This window comes from Galeopterus variegatus, unplaced genomic scaffold (assembly GCF_000696425.1).
Source record: "Galeopterus variegatus unplaced genomic scaffold, G_variegatus-3.0.2 Scaffold321, whole genome shotgun sequence".
Taxonomy (NCBI): domain Eukaryota; kingdom Metazoa; phylum Chordata; class Mammalia; order Dermoptera; family Cynocephalidae; genus Galeopterus; species Galeopterus variegatus.
The window spans coordinates 356,661-381,600 of NW_007726432.1; the positions used below are offsets into that span (position 1 = coordinate 356,661).

Sequence of the window (24,940 nt, forward strand, 5' to 3'; positions counted from 1 at the left end):
CTCAGTTGATTAGTACCCTGTGCTAATGAGGTCACGGGTTTAGTCCCTGAGAGGGCTGGTGCACTTCACTGTGGTCCCCTTGCGAACCCACAGCCAGGTCTTCAAGTGGACACTGGTCACAAGTGTTCTTCCGGGGAAGAACAAACACAAAGTTTTCACTGTTTGTGGGAAAAGCAACTCCAAGCAGATGCCTTGAGTTGATTTGGGATGTGAGAGTGATCCCATGGGCAACAGAATGGCACCCTAGAGGCTGCAAGGACTTCTTGCAGACTGTGCCAAGTGCCCCGCTTCCTGGGGCTACTTCCTTGCTGGGAAAATTGATTGATGTGTGTGGGAGGTTCAACCCTGCGGGTCAAGGGGAGAGGGCCGTCCAGCAGCAGCAGGAGGCTTATTCGAGATGCAGACTCAGATGGACGCTTAAGATTTTTGTTGAATTTTTACTAGTCACTTATCTTTTAGTCACTTATCTTTATGCCTTCTGATTAACATCTGTAGTCGTATAACCCGTGGGACCGTGTCTGTCACTGCCAGGCCACTCCTGCCGTTTGTCTGTGGCTGGCAGGGGACACAGTAGCTAAGAGCATCGGAGCGAAGGTGATTCTCGCTCTCAGGTGTTCTCTCTATTTTCTGCTTCCAATCATCTCTCAGAAACTATTTTTTCAGGTCCGGATCTGAGGCCAGATCTCACCCAAGCAAGGCTGGATACACTGATACCCTCTGCGGCCAGTTCATGGATTCAAGGAAAAATAATGCATAATGAGCTCCAGCTGTACCTGGTGGCCTTTACCTTTGAAACCAGCAGCTACGACACTCTCTCTCCCACTCACCAAAAGCTCCTTCTCCAGGGCAGACGCCAGGTCTTTTTTTTTTTTTTAATTTTAAAAAGATTTAACCACTATAGCCTTTTCACCTAGCTGAGTGCTTTGAATATAGGAGGAGTTCGATAAATAAATGGAAGACTCAAATGCAGAACTGCTTCCATTTAGATGAGGGCAATTTTTTTTTTTAATGTTATCACTTTTTTGTTTTTCTCTTTACAAAGGTAGATGTGGTTACTGAAAATAACTTAGAAAATAGAGATGAATAGAAATCAAGAAATAAAAATCACCCCTAATGCCATCCCTAGGAGATAATTTTCCTTGCCATTTTGGGGTGCATGATATCTATATCTATATGCATATCTATCATATATATATATATATGGGACTCCGACCGTGTGTTATTGTATAATCAATCTTTTTTACCTATTGTATCAAAAAGTTTTGCATATTATATAATCTTCCACATTCTTACTTTTTATTTTTTTAGGGCATTTTATTGCATGACTGTACTTCAGCTTAATCAGTCACATATTAAAATATGTTCTAAAAAATGTTCTACCATAGCTTTGTTTATTTCCTCGGGATAAATTCCTGCAAGAGGAATTGTATGGTTCCTTGGTTTTCTAATTCAATATGTGTTGGCAAGTTATCTATCAGAGAAGTGCCTCCAATTTGCACTCCCACCTGCAAACATCTAGTAAACCCACCATTCTCCTCCTTTGCTGAACAGTATTATTCTTTTAAATTTTTGCTAATTTCATAGGTAAAAAGTATATCCATGTTTTTATACTTTGCACTTCTTTCACTAATAGTGAAACTGAGATTTTTTTTTAATCCTGCCATGTTAATATCTTCTTGCAAATTGCCTGTTAATGTGTCTAAGACCTAAATATTTTGGGGGGCAATATACTTACCCCTCTCCATTTCATAGGGCTGTTGTAAGAATTAGTTGAAATAAACTACTTGAATATGTTTGAAACTCACAAAGCAATATACAAACGTGTTGATCAAATGTGTGACCTGTTAGGGCAAGCATCAGGAGGACAAATGGGCTGAGAAATGCGTACTGAGCGAGGGCTTGGGTAAGCTTTGCCAGAGGAGGAGTAGGGAGAGACACCTGTGGAGAAAGGGAAAGGGGCCTTTGGCCAACAGATTTGTGACTTCGGGAAGGTCGCTGGAAATAGACAAGGTCAGAGACAATATAGGGGCTGGCGGTTTAAAATGAGAGCCAATTCGAAAGAGAGGGAAGCAAGAAGGGCTGGGGGACTGTAGGAAACCAAAGGGACTGGGTAGACGTCTCTTCAGATGACCCAAAGCCACCAACAGAGAAGAGAAAAAAATAGCAGTGCCACTTTTCCGAAGACTCACCTGAATTCCAGTGTGACAAAGCAACACTTGTGTTCAAGAACAGAAAGGGAAACCAGGTGCCACTGAAGACAGGTGTGGTCCCATGGCCAGAACACACCTGTGCTGTCCAGTAAGATCCCGTAGTAACCACACCTGGGAAAAGCACCCAAAATAGATGGATAACTAAACAAGATAAAATACTGCACTAAAATTTCCCAGAATGTATATGACTCCACTTATATAAAATGATATACCAGGTATATATAGTAATATAATGTGTATGATATGTAACATTATATATTATATATGCATTTTTATTATATATTTTATGCATGGATATAGGCATAGGCTTGCATGCCCTTGGTAATCTCAAGAAAGTGGTATGAGGTGGGATTGGGAGAAATAATTATATTTGCTTTTATCCACCTTTTAAAGTATTGTTTCATTTGTTACAATAAGCATGTGTTACCTCTTTAATTTGGAAATAAAGAAAAACATTTAAAGAATAAAAAAGACGTAAATGCTGGGAGTGTTGCTTGCTGCCCCCACTCTGTAGCCACCGTGGGGAATTCATTAGGCGAGGGCAGCTGAAGATCTGGGCTGTCACTGAAACTCTGCTAACTCTGGCAGGAGAGTCCCAGGGAGCACCTGAAAGTCGCACATTGGCCCCAAGGCTCTGGGCTCATCGCCATTTCTCCCTTAAAAGATAAGGGATGCTTAGATGACAAGGGTAAGCTGTGTCTCCTTGGCAGGCAGAACCCTGACCAACAAGTACAACATATCTGAGGGGCTGGGAGCAAACCGTGGGCCTTGCTTCTAGATCAGGTGCATAGTGTCTTGCAGGTAGGAGGCGCGGATTAATTGCAGGGGAAAGAACTGGAGCTTGGTGGAAGAGGAAGAAAGAACTTTCTTCTTCGGTTCAAGAGCTGCCACTGCAGCGGATGAAACAAAGTATCTGACTGGGGTTTTATGTTGTTCTACATCAGGTGAGATGCTTTAAGGCAAAACTCTGTTTCCTGGGTTGTTCATGTGCCAGTCACTGGGCGGAGACCAAGTGGGGAAACAAGGCTGAAGTGACCTTCGCCCTCCTGGAGGTTGCAGTCAAGCTGGGTAGATGGATGGTAACAGGAGGGACCAAAGCCAGAGTGTCGTTGCCGTGGAAATGATGGCTCTGGGGCCGTGTGCCTGAAGGTCAGGGCTGGGACTACTGGATCTAGAGGCGATGGCAAGTGTTTCAGAGGAGAGGACATTTCAGGGGGGCCAGGAATGAAAAGGAGGGGCAGCAGGTGAATAGCTGTGGAAAGAGATTCAGGGGGTGGGATGGAGAGTGGCCACTGTGTCTGTCTGCAGAGCCCTGAGCTGGGTCTCTCGGGCAGGGGCAGTTGTGGGAGGTGTGCAGGTGCCAGAGATGCTTGGCCTCCCATGTGGCTCACATTCAGGGGTTTGATTTTATCCCAAATGCAAAGGCCAGGTAAAGTGTGCTTAGAAATCTGGCGTAAAGATGTAGCACCTATGCCTCAACTCTGCATGATAAAAATGTGTTGAATGAGTGCAAAATAGATAGTCGGCTTCCCGTGCCTGAGAGTTCCATATCCATGTATTCGCCACCTCAAAGAATATTCTTATTAACATACTCTCTTATAAATGGAGCTTTACTCATCAAATATTTGTAAATAGTAGCTGGAGAAGCCAGTGCAGTGCTTGGCCAGCCTGGGGACGTTTCCCACGTGCGCTGTGGGATGGTATATGCAGGGGAGACCCTTTAATTTTGCGACATGGTTTGGGAGCTCCAACGTGAGCTGCTCTTGGTATGGTTTCTCCTGGCTCTGGGTCTGTTCTGGAGCCTGTCAGGATTCTCACTTAGCCTGTCTTTGCAGGCAACTCTCTTTGAAGTCCGCAGGAGCTCTTTGAATGGAAAACATACACAATGGGGTGTTGATGCAAATAAGAATCAGGCCTGATGTATGCGGGAAATAAAGGTGATTCTCACCCCAAATATTAGCTCTTTAGAGCTATATTTTGATCATTAAATGTAAGAGCCCTCTCCTCCCCTCAAAAAACCACACAATCTCCCATGAAGCTCCACCATCCATTTGTTCAGGAGATTGATAAACCTGCTAATTACTGGAGAGTTTTAATTAAGCACAGATAAAGACAGTGCAGGGCTCTGGTTTTACTTTAAACATATCAGTAGAATAAACATTCTCAATTCCAGGGCAACTTGCTAAATGAAAAAAATAAACATTACTCTCTTTTGAAATATCCCTGATCGAGTGTGATAATTTAGAAAAATATCTCTATTAGACATAGAGTTTTTTTTTCTTGGTTAGAAATGCAATCGCCGATGGAGAGCAAAGCTGCAATTTGTAGACAGGTTAAGTAAATTAAATCACTCACTGTCTTTTTCTTCAATGGCTTTAAAAGTTAAAGGTAATTTGCAAAGAAAATGCTCAGTTTGAATTGGTTTGTAATATCTGTTAATGATCTTTAAAAAAATCCACTTATTCACAATTCTGTCCCTGAGGGAATTCCAGTGTGCTATCAGAAAAAAATTCTAAAGTCTGAAATGTCATTAGCTAGTGATTTCTTTGAAGTAAAAAGCCTGGAAAAAAAATTATATAAGGTATACAAGTGCACAGGACAATCACTTTGATGAATAATATCTGTATTTTCCATAACATTTTTTTACCTAAAAACACAACAGTTGAAATCCAAGCTGCTAAATTATAGAGCTGTCTTTTGAATTACCTCAATGTAGGCATACCTTCTGTTTATTTCACACATATATCGAGCTCTTCCATATATTAATAGATTGTTGATGTAAAAACAGTAGTGTTAGGAACAATTTTGATTGTATTCATTGTATTTACCTTTTGGAAACACAAAGTGTTGCCTAAACACAGGCCTACAGGTGTTGCCATCCAGGATTAAAACAATAGCCTGTTTCAATGCAACATGCTGGGTCCCCAGAACCAGGTGCGGGGGATGGAGGTGCAAATACCAGAAGCCTGGAGAATTGTTCAATATTAGATACAGAGCTGTGAAATAACTACACCAAATGGAAAATTTTCTTACTGACCCCAGCTGGCAATCAGTTTTTGCCTGAAAGCAGGGGAGTCTTTGTAATATAATACTAGTCAATGTAACCACGGATGCTGGTTTGGCTGCTATAAACAGCTAATCTTTTTTCTTTTTTTTTTAAGAGAGGAGTTGGATTTTACCAAACTATTGGCTACAGGTTAATCATACATTTCCTGAGAAAGCATTTTCTTGTAGCCGGCCTAAATTTGTTACCTTTTAATCCCGTTTTATATAAGGCTAGATATTAGTCCCATGTCTGATGAGCCTCCAGCAGGCCCTTCATTACTGTCTTGATTTTATACATTGGGCCTTTAGCTATTAATTTTTTTCTTTTTCTTTTCTCCTTACGCATTACTCACCTTTTAGCTAAATTGCAGCGGGCTTTATTCATTCTCCCTGAATTCTTCTACATTCTTCATGGGGAAGGCATTCCCTTCCTCTGAATCCAGTAGACCTAAAATGATGCCATAGTTCTTCCTATTATCTGACATCAGGGGAGAAAACTGCTCACAGGTGCGAAGAAACTTGGTTCTCAAGTTAAAAATTAATTGATTTTAATAAATATATTTTATAATATTTTCTTAGCCCTTCCATTTAAGAAGAAGGAAATCAACATTTGAAACTTCATATGGAAACTTTATTGGGGCTGCGCATGTGGAAGATCACAATGAGCAGAAGCATGTGACTTGGTGTGCTCACCTGGGGTGACACTGTGCTGTGACTCCCCCTGAGAATTGCTCCTGAGATGGAACTTCACCACCTCCTCAAAGTAACATCTGTCCTGCCTTCTGACACCATAGATTTGTATTGCTCTTTTTGAACTTCATATAAATGGAATCATACAGTAGGTATTCTTTCTTTAATTTTTGCATTTTATTTTATTGGGATAAGACCACTTAACATGGGCAGGTGTTCTTTTGTGTCTGGCTACATTCTCTAAGCATCATGCTTATAAGATGTGTCTATACTGCTGGGTGTAATAGTGGTATATTTTCCTTGTATTTTCTTTTATCGTATCAATGATATACCGCAGTTTATCCGTTTTACCCTTGAACATTTGGGTTGTTTTGAGTTTTAGGCTATTTCAGAGAGTGCTGCTGTAAATTTTCTTGTGCATGTCTTTGGTGCGTCTTTGGTATGGGTGTGTAGGCATTCTGCTTATATATATATATATATATATATATATATATATATATATACTAAATTGTAAGGCACGACTATATTCAACTTTAATAAATAGTGCTAAACAGTTTTCCAGAGAGTTTGTGTCAGTTTCCACTCATGCAGGTGGTGGGTCAGAGTTGTAGCTTCCCCACTTGGTCCTCTCAGTCTTTCTGATTTTGGTCATTCTGGGGCTGTGTAGTAGAATATCTTTGTGTATTTAATTTGATTTTCTGGATTATTAATAAATTAAGCAACTTTTTCATATATGTTGGCCATTTGGATATTCTCTTTTGTGGTCTTACCAAGTCTCCTGATCATTTTTCTTTTCTTTTTTGTCATTTAAGGCAGTAATTTTCTTTCTTTCCTTTTTTTAAAACCTTTATTTGTACAGATTTGTGGGTTATGTGCATAGTGTACAGTGATTCACTTAGAATAGATAGCATAGCTTTGTATCTGTTAATCCACCACTTTCCCTGTCTCCTCCTGGCCTCTGGTAACCATTATTCTATTCTCTATTTCCATGAGATCCACTTTTCTTTTTCTTTTTTTAGATACCATATGTGAATGACATCATGTGGTATTTGTCTTCCTGTGCCTGACTTAGTTAACTTAGCATGATGGTCTTCAGTTCCATCCATGTTGCTGCAAATGAGAGTATTTTTTCCTTTTTCTTTTTTAATCGTCGAATGGTATTCCATTGTGTATATATTACCAGTTTTTTTATCCATTCATCTGCTGATGGATAGTTAGGTTGATTCCATCTCTTGGCTTTTGTGAATAGTGTAGCAATAAACTTGGCAGTGCAGGTACCTCTTTGAAATACTGATTTCACATCCTTTGCGTATATGCTTGGTAGTGGGATTGCTGGATCATGAAGTAGTTCAATTTTTACTTCTCTGAGGAACCTTCATACTGTTTTGTACAAAGGCTGTACCAATTTACATTCCCACCAACAATGTAGGAGAGTTCCCTTTTCTCTGCATCCTCACCAGCATTTGCTATTTTCTGTTTTGTTGATAACAGCTATTCTAACTGGAGTAAAATGATATCTCATTGGTGAATAGTGATGCTGAGCATTTTTTTCATGGGCCTGTTGTCCTTTTGAAAAATGTCTGTTCAGGTCTCTTGCCCATTTTTAAACTGGGTTTTTTTTTTTTTTTTTTGCTGTTGAGTTAAGTTCCTTATATATTCTGGATATTAGTCCCATGTCTGATGTGTAGTTTGCAAACACTTTCTCCCATTCTGTAGGTTATCTCTTCACCCATTGTGTCCTTTGCTGTGCAGAAGCTTTAGTTTAAGGTAGTCCCATTTGTCTATTTTTGCTCTAGTTCCTGTGCCTCTGTAGTCTTGTTCAAAAAAGTGCTGCCCACTCCCATCTTGTGTAGCATTTCCTCTGTGTTTTCTTCTAGTAATTTCATAGTTTCAGGTCTTAAATTTAGGTCTTTGATCCACTTCAAGTTGATTTTTGTGTATGGTGAGAGATAAAGGTCTAATTTCATTCTTCTGCACGTAGATGTCCAGTTTTCCCAGCAACATTTATTGAAGAGGCTGTCCTTTCCCCACTGTGTAATCTTGGCACCTTTGTTGCAAATCAGTTGGCTCTAGATGTGTGGGTGTATTTGAGTTCTCTGTTCTCTTCTGTTGATCAATTTGTCTGTTTTTATGCCAGTACTTTGCTGTTTTTGTTACTACAGCTTTATAGTATATGTTGAAGTCAGGTAGTGTGATGCTTCCAACTTTGTTCTTTTTAAGATTGTTTGGCTATACAGGATCTTTGTGGTTCCGTACAAATTATAAGATTGTTTTTTCTATTTTTGTGAAGAATGTCATTGGTATTTTGGTGGGCGTTGCATTGAATCTGTAGATTGCTTTGGGTAAAATGGACATTTTGATGATATTTCTTCCAGCCCATGAAAACAAGATGTCTTTCTATTTATTTATGTCTTCTTCAGTTTCTTTCACCAACATTTTATAGGTTTCATCATAGAGATCTTTCACCTCCTTGGTTAAATTTACTCCTAGGTATTTCATTTTGTTGGTAGCTATTTTGAATGCACTTACTTTCTTGATTTCTTCTTCGGCTATTTTGTTATTGGCATATAGGAATGCTACTGATTTTTGTGTGTTGATTTTGTATCCTGCCATTTTAGTGAATTCATTTATTAGTTCTAGCAATTTTTTGGTGGAATCTTTAGGGTTTCCTATGTATATAATCATGTCACCTGCAAATAGGAATAGTCTGACTTCCCCCCTTCCAATTTGGATGCCCTTTATTGCTTTCTCTTGCCTTTTTGTGCTGACTAGAAGTTCCAGCACTATGTTGAATCAATGTGGGGAATGTGGGCATCCTTCTCTTCTAGATCTTCAAGGAGAGGACTTCAATTTTTGTTTCCTTAGTATGATATTAGCTGTGGGTTGGTTGTATATGGCCTTTATTGTGTTGAGGTACATTCCTTTTACACCTAGTTTGTTGAGTATATTTATCATGAAGCAGTGTTGAATTTTGTCAAATGCTTTTTCCGTGTCTGTTGATATGACCGTAAGTTTTTTTTTCCGCTTCATTCTGTTGATATCACTCCTGCTCATTTTTCTATTGGATTATCATTTCTCATTGATTTGTAGAAGATATTTATATATTCTGGATATGAAACTTTTTGGTTATAATTGTTGCAAAAATCATATATTACCCTGAGCTTGATTTTTCACTATCTTTATGGTGTCTTTGGATGAAGAGATTTTAATTTTTATATATTCTAATTTGCCAATATTTTCCCTTATAGTTAGTGCTTTCTATGTCCTATTTAAGAGAAGTTTGTTTACCTCAAGGCCATGAAAATGTCCTCTTATATTAGTTTCTTTAAGCTGTGTTGTTTCACCTTTTGCATTTAGATCTGTAATCCATATGGCATTGATTTTTGCATCTGGTGTAAGGTTGGGATCAAGTTTGTTTTTTTCCTTCGTGATATCCACTTAACCCTGCACCATTAAAGGAAAAGACTTTGTTTTCCCAATGCTCTGCAATGATAATTTTGTCATAAATTAAGTAGACACTTATTTATACAGCAATTATTTAACTGTTTTCCTTTATTCTGTTAATGTGATGAATTATTTGATGGGTGTTTACATGTTAAGCCAATCTTGCATTTTCGGATAAAACCCAACTTTGTTGTGATGTATTATTATTATTTTTGAAATGAGTTTTTCTTTTTTTGTGTGTTTTCGTATTTACTTCCAAAAGGAAATAGTATGAAAGCAATGTCCTCACTTTCCCACCACTGTTTGCTTCTCCTGCTGAATGAAAGTTGGTGGTTCTGGTGGGAGGCTAACATCCAATGGTGTCTTGTGTGGGACTGATGATGGCTGCATCTCGTAAGTGACCCGTGTTCCTGGATCCTGCTCTAATATGGCCTGCTGGCTGTGTGATCTCCTTATCTGCCTCAGTCTGTCAGCTTATCTGGAAGGCTTACCAGCCTGCTGTCTTCTAGTTAACTCTGCAAGTGAGTGGGTAAGTCAGCCCACTTCAGTAGAGCTAGTGGAAGGTTCTCACTCCAGGAGTAGGTCCAAACCACATCGTACAATTTAGCTTTACCAGAAACAAAGTGGGTATGCGATGTACTATTTATTTTATGTATTGCTGCTTGTCTTCTGCTCATATGTAAAAAAATAGTTTTATAGCAATATTCATGAATGAAATTTACCTGTAATTTCTTTTAATTGTAATGTCCATGTAAGGTGTGTTATCAAGATTTACCTGGCTCATAAAATGAGTTGAGAAGTATTCTTTTAAAAATTAAAACATGGATACGTCTAATCTAATATAGAAATTAAACATATATGTAGTTTTTCCTGAGTAAGTACTCACCATAATTTTCTTTCCTTCCAGACTTCTGCGTATTTTAATTTAGACTTATAGGAGGAAGCTGATTTTGTGTGAGTTTTGCATGGGAAAGTAGACAGAGGTTAGACTATCTTGTAGGAGTTTTCATATGGCACTCAGCAGTGTGCTCATGTGCCCAAGGCTGAAATGTGTTACTGAATTTCAATCCTAGAACCCATGATCAAAGTCCTCAGTTTAAAGGAGAACCTATACAATGACCAGCCTTTTTGGACATAGGAAAAGCATTCAGATAAAATACCTGATCCCCACTGAGAACCTTCAAAGCTAATTTTATCTCTGACTTTTGATCCCCTTAGTCACTGTTCCACAGACTTTTAAATTCTTATTTTTTAAATCTCCTTCCGTACTGATTATCTCATTTCTCAACCCATCTCCCCCTTCCTACTCACTGTTGTGCCAGTTCAAGGCTTTATCAGCTCTTGCCTAGGCTACAGCATTTGTGGGATACCTAGTGTTCATCTCTTCTTCTCTCAGCTGTTCAGATGCTTGTTTTAAAATGGGAAGGTGACCACATTAGTTCTGTGCTGAAAACCACGTGGTGGCTCTGCATTGCTCTACAAGATGAAGCCTCAGCTCATCAACATGGTGCAAGCTCTCCCATAACCTGGTGTCTTAGTCCATTCAGGCTGCTTAACAAAATACTTGAGACTTTGAAACATATAAACAATAGAAGTGTATTGCTCACAGTTCTGGAGGCTGGGAAGTTCAAGTTCCAGGAGCCAGCAGATTCTGTGTTTAGTGAATGCTTCATAGATGGTGCTTTGTTCCTCTGTCCTCACATGGTGGGAGGACAGGGAACTCACTCCCCTGTCTTTACATGGGCACTGATCTCACTCAGAGGGTGGAGCCCTCATGACTTAATCAGTTCCCAAAGGCCCCACCTCTTATTACCATCACGTTGGGTATTAGGTTACAACATATGAATTTTGGGGGGACTCCATTATTCAGACCATAGCATAACACCTGGCTCTCGATTGTCTCTGCTTTTTGCCCTACTCTAGACTTTAGTTTTTATACCCCTGCAGCTCTGTCTGCTAGCTCTAGTGTTATACACTCTGGGTTTCTTAGTGTCCATATCTGTCTCCTGAATAATCCATTTTCTAACATCGGCTCAGGCTAGATAACTTTGACCCCCACCAAGCTGGGGCTGCTTGGGTCTCCCTTCTGTCCATGTCTCTGTCGTCTGGTTAGACTGTGAGCTCTTTGCAGGTAGGGTTCAGCTCTTATCATCTATGGACACCTGTAACTTCCTGCGTGCTGGCAGATAACAGGTGCTCAATAAATGATTATAGACCCAAACAGAAGGAACAACAGTGACTAGTCGGCTATTTTGAGTTTCATTTCATCCCTTTTTGGAAACCTGAGAAGGAATAAAATGGCCAAAATGCCATGACCAGAAGGGAGGAGGGAAGGCAAAGTCTCTGGAAAATCTGCAGATACAATCTCTTCCTGTGTAACTGAGTTTAGTCCAGCTGATTAAAATCCTCTTATGGTGGAATCCGCTTTTTATAGAATGGATTAGCAGCAAGGGTTTTCTGTGAAGATAGATTTTTCCAGAAAAACAAATTTGAGCAATTTAAGACTTTAAATGAAAAAAAGTCCTGTTTAAAAGGCAAATTGACCAGTATCCGTCCCCTTTCTCTTATTAATAAGGGAGTTTACACGGAAACACTGTAAGAAATCGTGTGAGAGATCCACAAGGATCATTACGGTCTCCACTAGACATTCACTTTCACTTTGTTAGACTGGCTATATATGCTCAAAATGGTCTCACATAAAAATGGACTTTCTGGGGCTCTTATATATGAATGGGTCCTAGTTGCACAGTGCCACCATTCATTTAATTTGGCCCATTTATTGCAAGTACATTCTAAATTTGGCCTTAATTATTTTTCCTTTCACAAAAATATTTTGTGGGATCTTTGTGAACTCTGACTACTTCCTTCTTGCCCCTTAAAACAGAAGCCAGGAGTGTTATTTTTGTTCTCTTCTAATTAAAATAATTGCTTGGTTCCTTTTAACTAGACTCATGCAGTTATTAGCCTAATACATGGACGGGTGCCATGGAGCACCAGAGAAACAAAACGAGAAGTGATCATGGAGCCGCGCATAAGAAAGCTTCCGTGGTGTAAGCAGCGCTGTTTCCTTTCAACCGGCATTTTATAAGGGCCTTTTGTGGGCCTGGCCCCCATCCCCTTACTAAAAGACGATTAAGTGAAAGAATAGTTCTACTTTCTTTATTAAGGTATACAGCTTGCTCAGTACAATTTGAAGAGGGGCACTTGATATGCTGAGTATGGCACAAAGACCTGGGTCTGGTTTTAATCTCTGCCCCGCTTTGTCTTTCAGAATAACTGCGATTGAGGGATAAATGCTCCATGTCCCCTCTGCCAGTTGGTGTTTATCAAAGGACAGTGGAGGAAGAGGGACAAAGTGCCTGGATATATGTATGAATCAAGAGTTGTCAGGGGCCTGCCTCCAAAAGGAATTGCCAAAATGATGTTTTGGACAAGATGTTTCTCGAAGCCAAAGTACTATAAGGGTTGTCACACAAGGCCCAAGCAAGCTAAGTCTGACTGGTTGCCTGTTTTTGTAAATAGAGGTGTGTTGGAGCACACACCCTCCTTTGTTTATGTACTGTCTATGGCTGCTTTTGCACAACAACATCAAGTAGTTGTTACAGAAACCATATGGCCTACAAAGCCTAAATACCTACTCACAGGTATTTACTAAATACCTACTCCATGCTGAGAAATACATTTGTAGTATTTTTATAGTAGTACTCATTTGAAGAAATGCTCAAGACCTTTGGTGATGTGCTAATTTTACAAATGTTCGGAACAGGTGTGTGAATGGCAGGAAGCAAGAAAGATTTAGGGCAGGAAGTCACGGTTAGAGAAGAGGCCCTGCTGTTATCCAGCAGCACTGATCATGGCCAGGATCTTCCTCTGCCTGCCTCCTGGAAAAGCAGGTGTGGACATGGCTGGAACTTGTGGCTTGGAGTGCACCTTTATTAACTATGTCAAGACACCGTGGTCAACATTGTGGACTTCTACTTTTAGGCTGAAAGATGGGCACCCTTTGTCACCAGTTGGTGGTTGGGAGGATCTAGTGAGAGAATGTGAGTCCAAGTGTCTTCTAAACAATAAGGTACTATATTAGTGATCTAGATATTACCTATAAAAACACTAGAATAGATGTTATTATTCCTATTTGGCATGTGAAAAAATAAGACGGAGATAGCATGCTCAAGATCGTATAGTAAGCCAGGAGAAGAGCTGGAAGCTGGGTCTCCTGGCTTTAGGTCACTGCTCTTTCCAGTATGGCATGATGCTTCTTTACATCATGTGCTTTTCCATGGTTTCAGCAGTGTTCAGTCCTATTATTCTTTTTTGTTCATTCATTCATTCACCATTCAGCATTAGTTAAGAGCCTGCTATGAGCTGGAAAGAGAACTGAATTTTGTCCAGGGAAAGTGATGACTGTATAAAGAAGAGTTGGAAGATTCTTCAAACCATTTTGTTCTTGGACTCCTGTGGCTAGAGTCCTCCAGAAGCACATAAGTTCTCCTGACAATTTCTCCTGTGTTGCCCAAGGAGTTGGCTTTTATTTGTGATACAAAGAAAGAAAAGGTAGATGAGATGGGAGAGGAAGAGCAATCCCATCATTCTACAAAATGCTGCCTGGTACCTTGTTTTATGTTGTCTCTCTGTGTGTACATTACCATGAAAGAAAAGAAAGAGAGATACCGAAATGTTGATAGCAGGTTGTACTAGCAACTGAAGGATGGAGACAGTCTTGGCTTGAGAGATTTGAAAGTTAAGATTTTGTGCATAAAGTCCAAGGGAATCCATATCAGAGAAATTATCAAATATAAATTGTCCAACTAACTGACATATATTAAACATGGATGTGCCAGGTGTGTACTCATTTCACCATGCTATTGAATACCACCTTCATTCAGATTATATTCATTTGATGACGTGTCTTGTAATTTTTGAGATGATGATGACTAAATGCAGCTAGAGGAAGCAGTTACATCAAAATAGTCAATTTGCCTTGTCCGGGTAACAGAAGTGAAGTTCTTGAAAGTTCTTGTTTTTGATATTTGCCCTTTTAACAGGAAATATCTTCCTCATGTTCTATGTTACTGGCTACTTGTTCTCTTCAGATTTATCTGTGGACCTAAAAGTCAAATGATTCTCTGAAACAAGGTGCCAATGATGTTGCCAGATGAAAAAAACCAACCTTCCGTTATATAGTCGTCACCTGCAAAGACCTCTGGGAGCTATAGTAGAAAGTTTTGCCCGATTTCCCCTGCGATCCCCACGTACAAGGCAGAGAGAGCTCTGCCGACTGAATTTGGAGGTGAATCTGATTCTGCTACCCAGCCACGAAACTATGATACTTCTCAGATATCCCCAGGACCCAGGACACTGCTATTTTAAGAAATGCAATTTGCTTCAGTACACAAAAAGCATATTCATAGCAGGATTTAGTGCTGCTCCAAATAACACTTTTCATCTGTAAGGAATTTGTAAGCTTTAACTAATTTATTTAACTTTCTTGTGACAGGGTGAATTATCTTCTATTTGTTGTGGAATACACTTCTTTTAAAAATTCTATTCATTTAGCAGGTATTCTACCAAAAACATTGTCACCGTGCTGGGAATGTTTTGTAGAGGGGAAATAAATCTTTCAATACAGTGTAAAATTCTTAAGGCAATAGATGACCTTGGTTCCCTTGGTGTGTAAGCCTATGTTTTAGTGATTATGCAGTACTCTGGAAGGAAGTTAAATATCTGTGAAAACTGTAGGGACTGGTATGTTTTACCACTACTGCTACCACTGTTGTCATGACGCACACTGTTCTTAATGGTTCCTTTGGGTTTCCAGAAGGTACAGTTTGAGGAGAATCTCATGTGCTGCCTCCTTAGTGGAGAGTTCAATCCCAGGTGGTAGGGGTTTGGGAGAAGAGTAGTGGGGCCGAAGTGAAAGGAGGGAACAGAAGGGTGGTTGCCGACATGGCCACAGCCTGGCATGAGGCATAACTGATCCCGCAGTCATCAGGGACCGTGGTAGGCTAAATACTGGCTCCCAAAGAAATGCCCACATCCCGATGCCCGGAACCTGTGAAGACTTTGCAGATGTGATTAAGGATCTTGATATGGGAGATTACCCTGGATATTCTGGGTGGTTGCTAAATCCCATCACAAGGGTTCTTATGGGAGGTTGGTGAAGGTGGATTCAATACACACGAGGAGACAGAGAGTGGAGTGATGTGGTCACAAGCCGAGGAATGTTGCAGCCACCAGAAGCTGAAAGAGGCAACGACAGGATCCTCCCCTAGAGCTCTTGGAGGGAGCACAGCCCCTGCCGATATCTTGATGTGAGCATAATAATGATACTGGTTTCAGAGTCTTGCCTCCAGAACTGTGAGGTAACACAGTTCTGTTGTTTTAAGCCACCACGTTTGTGGTAGTTAGTTACAGCAGCTATAGGAAACTACCACAGGGATCGTCCTCCCAGAGCATAAAGTACTGAGTCTCAGGACTGATTGGGTGGAGTGAGAGAGAAGGAGGGAAGAGAATTTATTTGCCAGTTTCAACCTCTGATTGGTAAATGGTTTTCCTCGTGGGACGTTAACACTCCTTTATTTCCTCCCGTTGCCTCTAGGTTGAGCATGGTTAGGCACTAAGTTTTGTTGGAATGTCTCATGCTTCAGGGGTGATGGAGAGCCCTAGGGTGGGAAGAGAGAGGCCAGTTGAGGGACCCATGGGGGGCTCTGTTGGGTTGTCCCTGTGAAGTCCATTGCAGGGCCGACAAGTGGCCAATGGCCCAATGCAGTGTGGCCAGGTTGGCACCTGAGAGTTGGCATGTGAAGGGACCTGACATAATAGCTTCCTTTGTCCTTTGGCAGGCGTGCTGTGACATCCTCAGCAGGCACTCACGTCCAGCCTTGAATACTGTTAGTGTGGGGAGCATGTGCCCTTCGGGGCTGTGCATCCGTCTTCGGATGCGGGAACTGAAATCTCTTCCTCCCCTTGAGTCAAAATCTGTCTTCTTGTAGCTGTTTATGATTGGCTGCAGTTTTACTTCCTGATGCATGTAAAATACAGCCCATTTTTACACACAGAAGCTCTCTCCAAATATCTGAAGATGGTTTTAAACACCCCCCCGCCACCTTTTTTTTTTTCTTCCCTACCAGGCAGAACACTCCCTGTTTCCTCCACCCGGCTTTGTGGAGTTTCCCCCTGTGGCTGGTGGCCGCCCCAGCCCCTCCTCTGCACACACTGCAGTGTACCTTCCTTCCGCCTTACAAGACAGCGCACAGAGTCACCAGAGCTTCAGGTGTGGTCTGCTCAAGCACACAGGACTCTCACTTCACTGATGTAACCAGAGGTTGGTTTTATTTTAGTTCAGTTTTTGGCAAGCACATTATTTTTTGTTGTACCACATTTAGTGTTGATTAAAATGCTCTTTTCTTACACTTGGACAGAGATGGCTCTCTAGAAGCACATAGTCCTAAAGGTGCCCAAAGAGCCCAAAAGAATTAATCTATTTGCAAATGATATCACTGTAAGTTAGAGGCCAAACTGACACACCACGTTAGGGCACATAAATACCCCTAGGTTTATGCTGAATTGAGGTCAGTAGGTGATTCCCACAGGCTGGTACCAATGAGCCATGCCAGGTTTGGGAGCATTCCTAGCCAACCGCCCCCTACTATTTCCCCTCCCCCTTAAAGGGAGCACCTTGTGGAGGAAATCTATCCGTGTGGAAATCCTCCCCTGCACGTCTCTAGCAGGGAGCACTGATTTGGATTGTGTTCCTGGTCCTATCCACGTTTCCAGGGTCTTCTGTGAGAAGAGCCATTTCCAAAAGGCCTGTGTGGGCAGGAACTGTACAGCCATTCTGTCTTCTCTCCACAGCAACCCTGCAAGGCAGGTATTCCGTCTTCACTTTATAGATGAGGAAATCGAGGCACAGCTCAAAGTAATTTTCCCAGGGTCCTAGCGCAGCAGACCTAGGACTCCGGCTTAGGCAGTTAGGCCTTCTGCTGCAGCAGGTTGTAGTGACATTGCAGGAGAGGGCAGGCCGTGTGCCTCTGGGCCTCCCAAAGGAGTGGGGTGGCACGGAGCTGGAGCTGGCTGGCTCACTGCTGGAAGCCAGGCCTCCAGAGCCAGAGGCCCTGCCACATCCTGGCCCTGCCTTTGCTGTTCACATATGTGGGAGCTTCGCTGGCCTGGCACACCAGCACCTTTTGGGTCTCGTGGGCCAAGCCAGGGTAGGTGGGAGGACGGAGGACAGAGGCTGGTGGCGGGGACGTCCCCTGCTGCTGCTGCAGGGCCCTGGGCGTTCTTGAGTTCTTGAGGCGGGATGGTATTTTGTGACCATCACCCAGCTTTTTACCTCTCAGTTTTTCTTTTCACCTTTACCTCCTTTGAGCAGCTGGCCAGGGCCTGCCCCCCACTTCGGAAAAGGAAGTGACAGCAATGAGTCTCTGGTTGTGTCAGCCTGTTTGGGTTGGCCCCTCAGTCCCCTCTTCCGTCCCCTTCTAAGTGGCATTCCCCTGCTGTGGAGGCTGGAGATCTAGACGCCCACCTTCCAAACTCCCCTCTAGATGGGGAGCTGCCGTGCCCGCGTGCACCCTGAGCTCGGCTCCTCACCACAGGCCTGGTGGGGACTGAAGGAGCCTGGTTCCCCGATTGCATCTTTGAGCACTGTACTGGATACTTTTGTTATGTCCCATAATAAATTTCTATCTGGCTAAGCCACTGTTTTGGGGTTTTTGTTATATGCATTCAAGTGCGAGTCTTACCCAACACATCTTGTTTTGAAACAACCCTACTCCTTAGGGGAACAGAAAGGCCTTAGGGCCCGCTGAAGACTTTCAGGGACATATCCTGAGTGGTGGGCAGGTCTGGGGGAAGTGATCAGTTATGATGGTGGGGGACTCTAGGAAAGGGGCCACTAGCTCAGAACAAAAGAGTGTCCATGGTGGTTTGGGTGAACCGATGTGGATGTCTCTGACCAGGTGGAGGGACCGAGTGATGTCTCAGAGGTCACCTGCATAGACAACTGACATCTTTCCCTTGCCAAGCTGTAGAACAAAAGAATACCCAGAGCTGAGCCACGACTTAGGGGAAGTTGAGCCCGTGGAATTGAGTATCTGTTATGCTTAAAGAATGAGGCTTCAATAAGAAATTAGATTATCAAAAAAGTTATGTTTTTTATATACCAACGTTGTGGACTGAGATTCCCACCGTCCACCTAGTAGGATAGGAGGGACACACAGAAGTGAAAGATTGAAATGGTGGGTCACACTGGAGCTGAGGGTCTGCTTGCCCCTCATGCTTTGCAGGGTCCACGTGTGGAATGGAGGCCACCAGGGCTGGGTGCTGGAGCAGGGCTGCTGGGCTCACAGTTCAGGGTCTGGGGCTGACTTCTCTGTTCCTGGCCCCTTCTTCTTTTTTGCAAACTATGGAGGGCCTGTCAGTGCCAGGACTGGTTCCACTACACAGGTGCGTCCAGGGTGGGGTTCGGGGAGGGGGCCGAGAGAGGGTGCTTGTCTGTCTGCAGCACTCATGCCCATGTTGCTGAGCACTGCTGAGACGGAGGGGAGATCTAGGCGGACTGGTTTTTATTTTGGAGATGATTATAATTAAGCCAATTCATTTCCTGCCTTCTTTTCGGCCCACCACTTTTCCGGTTTAACATTCCATTAAATTCAGTCCCTTTGAGCGGCCACCGAGTGGTTACCTGGTATGCTCAGCATGGGCCGGTTGGCCCTAAGGCCTCTCTGAGGCTTGGTAACTGGGTGATCCTGGGCTCCTGGGCGAGTCACTTCATGTCTCTCTGCTTTATCTGTAAAAGGCAGGGAATAACAGGACCTACTCACAGGGTGAAGTCCTTGGAACAGGCGCACAGCGGGCGGTCAGCGAGTGCCTGAGTGCCAGCTGCCCGTGGGCCACGCGGTGTGCCCACGCTGGGGGACCCCACCAGGCTTCTCACCAGCCCCTTGGTTCCTTAGGAGATGGCGGTATACAGCGTCACTGTGACAGAGTTACATTGCCAGGTGCAAATGTAACACTTCCCCTTGCAGGATAGCGGCTAACAAGGCCACCTTGACAGCCTTACCTAGATGGCCTTGCAGGCTGAAGAGCCTCAGCTTTGCATTTGGTTTGCAAGGAGGAAGTTTGCTCTAATTGATTCCCCTTGCAATTCCTTGAAAGGTGGTTTCTCATTACTGACCCCATGGAAGGGAAGCTTTCCCCCACCCCCACCCTCCAGGGGCTTCCAAAAATTGGTGAGTTGTGTTGCAGGGCTGAATTCCCCATCAGGAAGTCGAGTAAAATTGGAATAAACCTTTTAAAATAAAATTCTGAATTGCACCATGCATTTCCTTTGCTCAAACTAGTAGTTGACGTAGTGATGATGGTGATGATCCCGCTCCAGCCCCAGCCCAGGAAAGGATTCTTGCCATAGCTGGTTTCACGTCAATGCTCAGAGGAGAGGTGTTCCGGCGAGCTCCTTCCCTTCATTCATTATGCTGCAATCACATGGCGGGGGGACAGAGATGAATGCTGTGTACTTATCTGATTAAACTGCCTGTTGTTTTAAATGTATTTTCACAGAAGCTTTTTTCCTCTGATAGACATTCAGTGACACAACACATTAAAAACTATCTGTATGAGTGGTTTCCTTATTGTATTTATGTGATGTGTGTGTGTGTGTGTGTGCATGCGTGTGCGTGTGTGTTGTGTGTGTGCTCTTGCACTGCCGTGCTAACTCACTAGTCCCTTATTATGATCCATTTGTATTTGGCAGTTGTGAAACAATTGGATGTACATCTTATTGACCAGTAAAAACAGAAAACCTGGCAGTTATTTAAGACACCAGATACACTCATAACCTTGAAATGAGAAAGTACAAGGAAACACTTTTTTTGCCAAAGACTTTCCACCTGAATGGCAGACTCTACGTTGTCACTGGCGATCAGCAGGCCTCCCTTCCAGGCTGTTCTCCTCCCATTTTTGTTGTTCGGCAGGGTCTGGGGAGCAGAACTGCGGATGTCTCCATTGTCGCCCACTGCTGTCATTAGAACCTTCATTCATCTTTGAGTTCTTTGCCCCCACTTTGCCAAAAGAATAATGCCTCCCCCAGAGTTACACAAAAACCAACGGCAGAGTTAATTGAAATCTGGATCTCTTAATGTTTTTCTCTTTCATAAGTGATTGCTTGGTTTTTGGAAAGTGGGGTTTAACTCAAAGTATGGCTTTAATTGTGGGTGAGTGAACTGGGAGGAGAGAGAAAGTAGAGGAAGATAATTTTCCAAGAGACTGAAAGACAGTGTTTACGTTTAGGATTTCATTCCCTTTCAAGTTTTACATCGGGGCTTAAGGAACGTTAGCAGATGAGAAGGATGACCAGGGCGTTTCCAAGCACAGCTCCTGGCTCAGGTTCATTATCTCCTCAAGGGGCTATGAAGGCTTTGAAGAGGATTGGCCTTGCCTCCTTGCTCCGGGGGGGCCGGAGAGAGTGACAGAGAAGAGGGAAAGAGGAGAGGAGGCTCTGACCACTCAAAGGTGGCCGGCTTCTAGATTTTAATCATTCTCCATGTTTTTGGTAATTGAGGTATTTGTAGCGTAGGTACTTGGGCCTTAAATTTGGCGTAGTACTGGCGATACGTTTTATATTTACAGCAGTCTGTAATATGCAAAGTAAACTATATTTCACTGGAATCTCACCTCGATTTGATGAGGCAAATGGGAAAGATATTTTGTATTTCTACTTTGTAGAGGCAGAAATGGAGGCTCCGGGGAGTTGTAGTTTGTTCAAGGCAACCCAGCTTGTAATGGGGGACAGGGTGGGTACAGGTTTTCAGGCTTTTAGGGGAAGAGAATGGGGTCCATAGGGCCCCCTTTGAAACTCACCTTGATTGGGCTCTTGATGATGGGCTGAGCAAGGCTCCTCCGCAGCCAGTCGGGATCCAGGAGGAGTTGGAGTGTTACGGTCCATGGGCTCCGTGCCTATCTGGCCGCTGGGTGCTGCAGTTCAGAACTCTGGTTATGACTCTCTTTGATATCTGCAGCTTCCAAAATATTCAGACAAAGGACCCCAAAAGGCATCTGGTCAAGCTTTACAAGAGGAGAAAACCTATCCTCTGATTCCTGAAGCCCTGAAGTCGGGGATTTGATTATGCTTATCATGATCTCAGCTTCCACTGCTCCAAATGTGATTAGTTTCGTAATTAGTTAATGTCATTACCTGTCATCAAATCCAGACAACGCTGGTCTCTAAAACCTCCCGTGGCAGAAAATCCCACAACCTGACATCTTTCCACTGTTGAACACGGTTTCTTTAATAATCCTGGCAACAGTCTCCTCATTCTTAAACCGCAGATCTGAAAAGTTAGGAGACAGATATATTTCTTGTATTTTTTTAAAGGTAATTTAAAATACTTCAGTTCCAAAACTTTTCTTCACTCCGAGCAAAGCATAAATATAATCCTTTCAGCAACTTTTGTGCCCCACTGTATTTTCTTTCTTATATATCTTGGCTATTTTGCTTTGGGCAGAATGGCCAAAATAGGAACCAGTTTGCCAGAGGGAAACACCCTGTTAAGGAATATTTTTACTTATAAAAAATGCTATTTACCTCTTATTACTTTGTTCATATTAAATACTGAGCAGTTTTCTTTTTTGCTCTTATTAAGTCTTCCAGCAAATATTCTTTGCATGCCTGTTGCATACGTGGGACACAGCAGGGGACAAGGCTGGCTAAGTCCCTGTCCTCCAGGAGCTTATGTTATAAGGGGGAAGGTAGACACTGGGAAATGAACATTTAAAAGTAAAATGCACAGTGTGTGGGCTGGTCTTTTCCATTTACCCCTCAAGACCCCCTTTCTACCCCCCACCCCCCTGCTGCTTTGTGGAGAACTCTGGGGAGGTGGCTCATTAAAGCTGGCATTAATGGCTTCCTTGTGCTCAGGCTCCAGCTGGCTCAAGAGCCAGAGACTGAAGAGCAGGATGGTGAGCTCGGGATACTGATTCCCAGTCCTTCCCTGACAACCTGAGGGTGACAACATTGCTTTCTTGCTGGGAGAGAATCAGCCCTCCCCAATTTGGGCATCGGTCCTCCCCGATGGAGGGAATCAGCCTCTTCCCAACGGTGGGAATCAGTCCTTCCTTCCCAATGGAGGGAATCGGCCCTCCTCGACTTGGTTTCAAGCTTAGGGGTGAGAACTGCTCACCACTGTTTTGGCTTTATTTACCCTGGCTGCACCTCTGTGGACAGATCTTTCATTAGCCTCTGTCCAGTTAGCCATTTGAACTGGCCAGCTGTTTCCCACCAGGACCCTTATTGCCACAGTAGGTTAGAAGGTGATAAATGCTGTGGAAAAGTGTCATTTCCACCCCCATTCTCCAGCTCATCAGTAATATTGCTTGTTGTCACCTGCACACTTTTGTCTAAATATTTTGTCTAAATATTGCTTGTTGTCACCTGCACACTTTTAGACTGAATGTCATCTGGCAGTAGGCCGCATCGCTCTCCTGTGACTCAGTTACTCATCGATAAGCCAGGCCGTTCCTCATCCTATATGTGGCAAACAGGAACCTCCACTGCATGCCGTTTGAGGGCAGCAGCCGTGCTCTCTGATGCTTGCCCATCCTCAGCTCCTCACCTAGTGTGAGGAGAGACAGAGACCTGCTCGTCCACGCCCGGTTCAGCAGGCTCCCAGCAGCCTACGGGATGGTGCCCCTCTGCGGCTCGCACTGGTTTCAGCCTTTCGAGGAAAAGGGGCCTTTCTCTGTAGCTTTGGGAGAAGCACATTTATATATCACCGCACCGTCTCCCTTGACTAGTGCCTTTTGTTTTCTAAAAAACTTCTATAGATTCTTGGGCTCTTTTGCCTTCCCAGTACACGCTGGCCTGAATTGCCTACATAAGCCAAACCAAGTATTTCCCCCATCTGTGTTTAAGCTTAGTACTTCGTTTTAGGGAGTGAATCTGGGCTCAGAGCTCTACAGTTCATGACGTCTCCACTTTTTGAAAATAGCTTCCAAGGACTTGATGGTCTGGAGCATGCCCACGTTTGCGGGTGGTATAGATACTTACCAGCGTCCTGCTGGAAGCCCCAGACGGATGCCATCCGGTCGAGGAGGTTTGCTCCTCTGTTAGGTTTTTCAGGTTACTCTGTAATTTCCCCCCTATAGACTGCAGTCTGTGTTAAGGCCGTACTAGGACTTCCGGTGCAAAAAGCCCTTGAAATGTGAAATCCCTCACTTGTCTTGATGATAAAAGTAACACAGAAAGGAAAAACTACAACAGATTTGTTACCTGATGGTACCTATTAGTTGGCGCCCCTGAGAAACAGTGCTGAGAGATTTCATGTGGATTTGAGTTACACTCTGGGGGAGTTTGTCACCATAAGCCACTGAGTGGATGCCATTTATGTGTATGCTGCTTTCATCTGTAATAGACGAAGTAAGGATAATATTCTTCATTTAATAATGCACCCAGGAATCATTCAATATAAGTATAAGTTTAAAATTCTCAATTTACAGCAGCCTATTTAAAAAAAGAAAACACAGCAGTCTGGCTAAAAAATATCCTCAGGAAACCAGCCTGGAAGAACAGAGGGTGAAACATGAATGAGCTATTTAGCTTTTCTTGGAAAATGGCATAATTCTCAGAGGATTGAAAGGCCAAGCATTCCCCAGATTTTTGTCAGACACATGTGCCAGTCCACGAAGTGCTGGAACCCCAAATAGAGAGCCTGGATTGATTTCAATTTCAGTAATTCAGGTGTTTGTGGCACAGAATAAACACCACACAGAAGGCAGTACAGCAAGTTACCAGAAGCTCCAGCATGTAATGTAATTTTAGGCAACATTTTTAGCTTCTTCTACATAGGGATAGTTAATCTTTCAGTTCACATAAGCAGAATATTTTATATGTAAAAAAGAAATCCTGGATTAACCAATGTTTGGGACTTACCTGCTGAACTAATTTGTTTTTCTAGGATTATGTAGACCTAACTTTAATCTGTTGGTGTCTCCATTTTGGTAACTCGACAGAGTGTTTGTTGAGTGGAAATGATATAACCCCCATGTGTTAGACGTTAGAAGCTACTAGAACCCACCAACATGGTGTCTACTAATTTCAGGGAGCTTACAGTCTAGCCAGTGAGATAAATATTTATGAAATAATCAGCGGATAGCACAAGACATTTTATAAAAAATGTGAATAATTATGGGACAGGAATTGAAAGGGTAGAGAAGCAAGGACTACTGAACTGTTTCAGAGAAGACTTTAGGCAACAAGGGAACTTAATATAGTCTGGAGGAATTTTATTAGGTTGAGGAAAGAGATGATTTACCAGGCTGGTAATTGGCAAGAGAAAAGCCACTAATTAAAAGAAAAATAAATTAAATACTTATCTATCAGGTATTTCTTTTTAAAAAACTAAGACTTTACATGCATTAGTGAATTTAATTCTAAAATAACCATATGATGAAGGTATTTTAGCTTTCATTTTGGATGTGAGCAAATTGAGTCTTAAAGACATTATGTAACTTGGTGAAGATCACGTAGAAGGAAGCCACCAAGCTGGGATTGTTTT

The 24,940-nt window shown here is 42.7% G+C and overlaps 1 long non-coding RNA gene across 4 annotated transcripts in view; it reads left to right on the plus strand.

Annotated features, from left to right (window-relative positions):
- Positions 1 to 5,658: 5,658 nt before the first annotated feature.
- The window catches only part of LOC103586237, a 43,282-nt gene continuing 24,000 nt past the window's right edge, over positions 5,659 to 24,940 (plus strand). For 2 of the 4 annotated variants that reach the window (XR_550129.1, XR_550131.1), the window contains exons 1-2: positions 5,849 to 6,093; positions 12,661 to 16,713. This is a non-coding gene — a long non-coding RNA (uncharacterized LOC103586237). Of the gene's footprint in view, positions 5,763 to 5,848; positions 6,094 to 12,660; positions 16,714 to 24,940 lie in introns of those variants that run through there. The other 2 variants (XR_550132.1, XR_550130.1) reach the window with 2 other exon arrangements.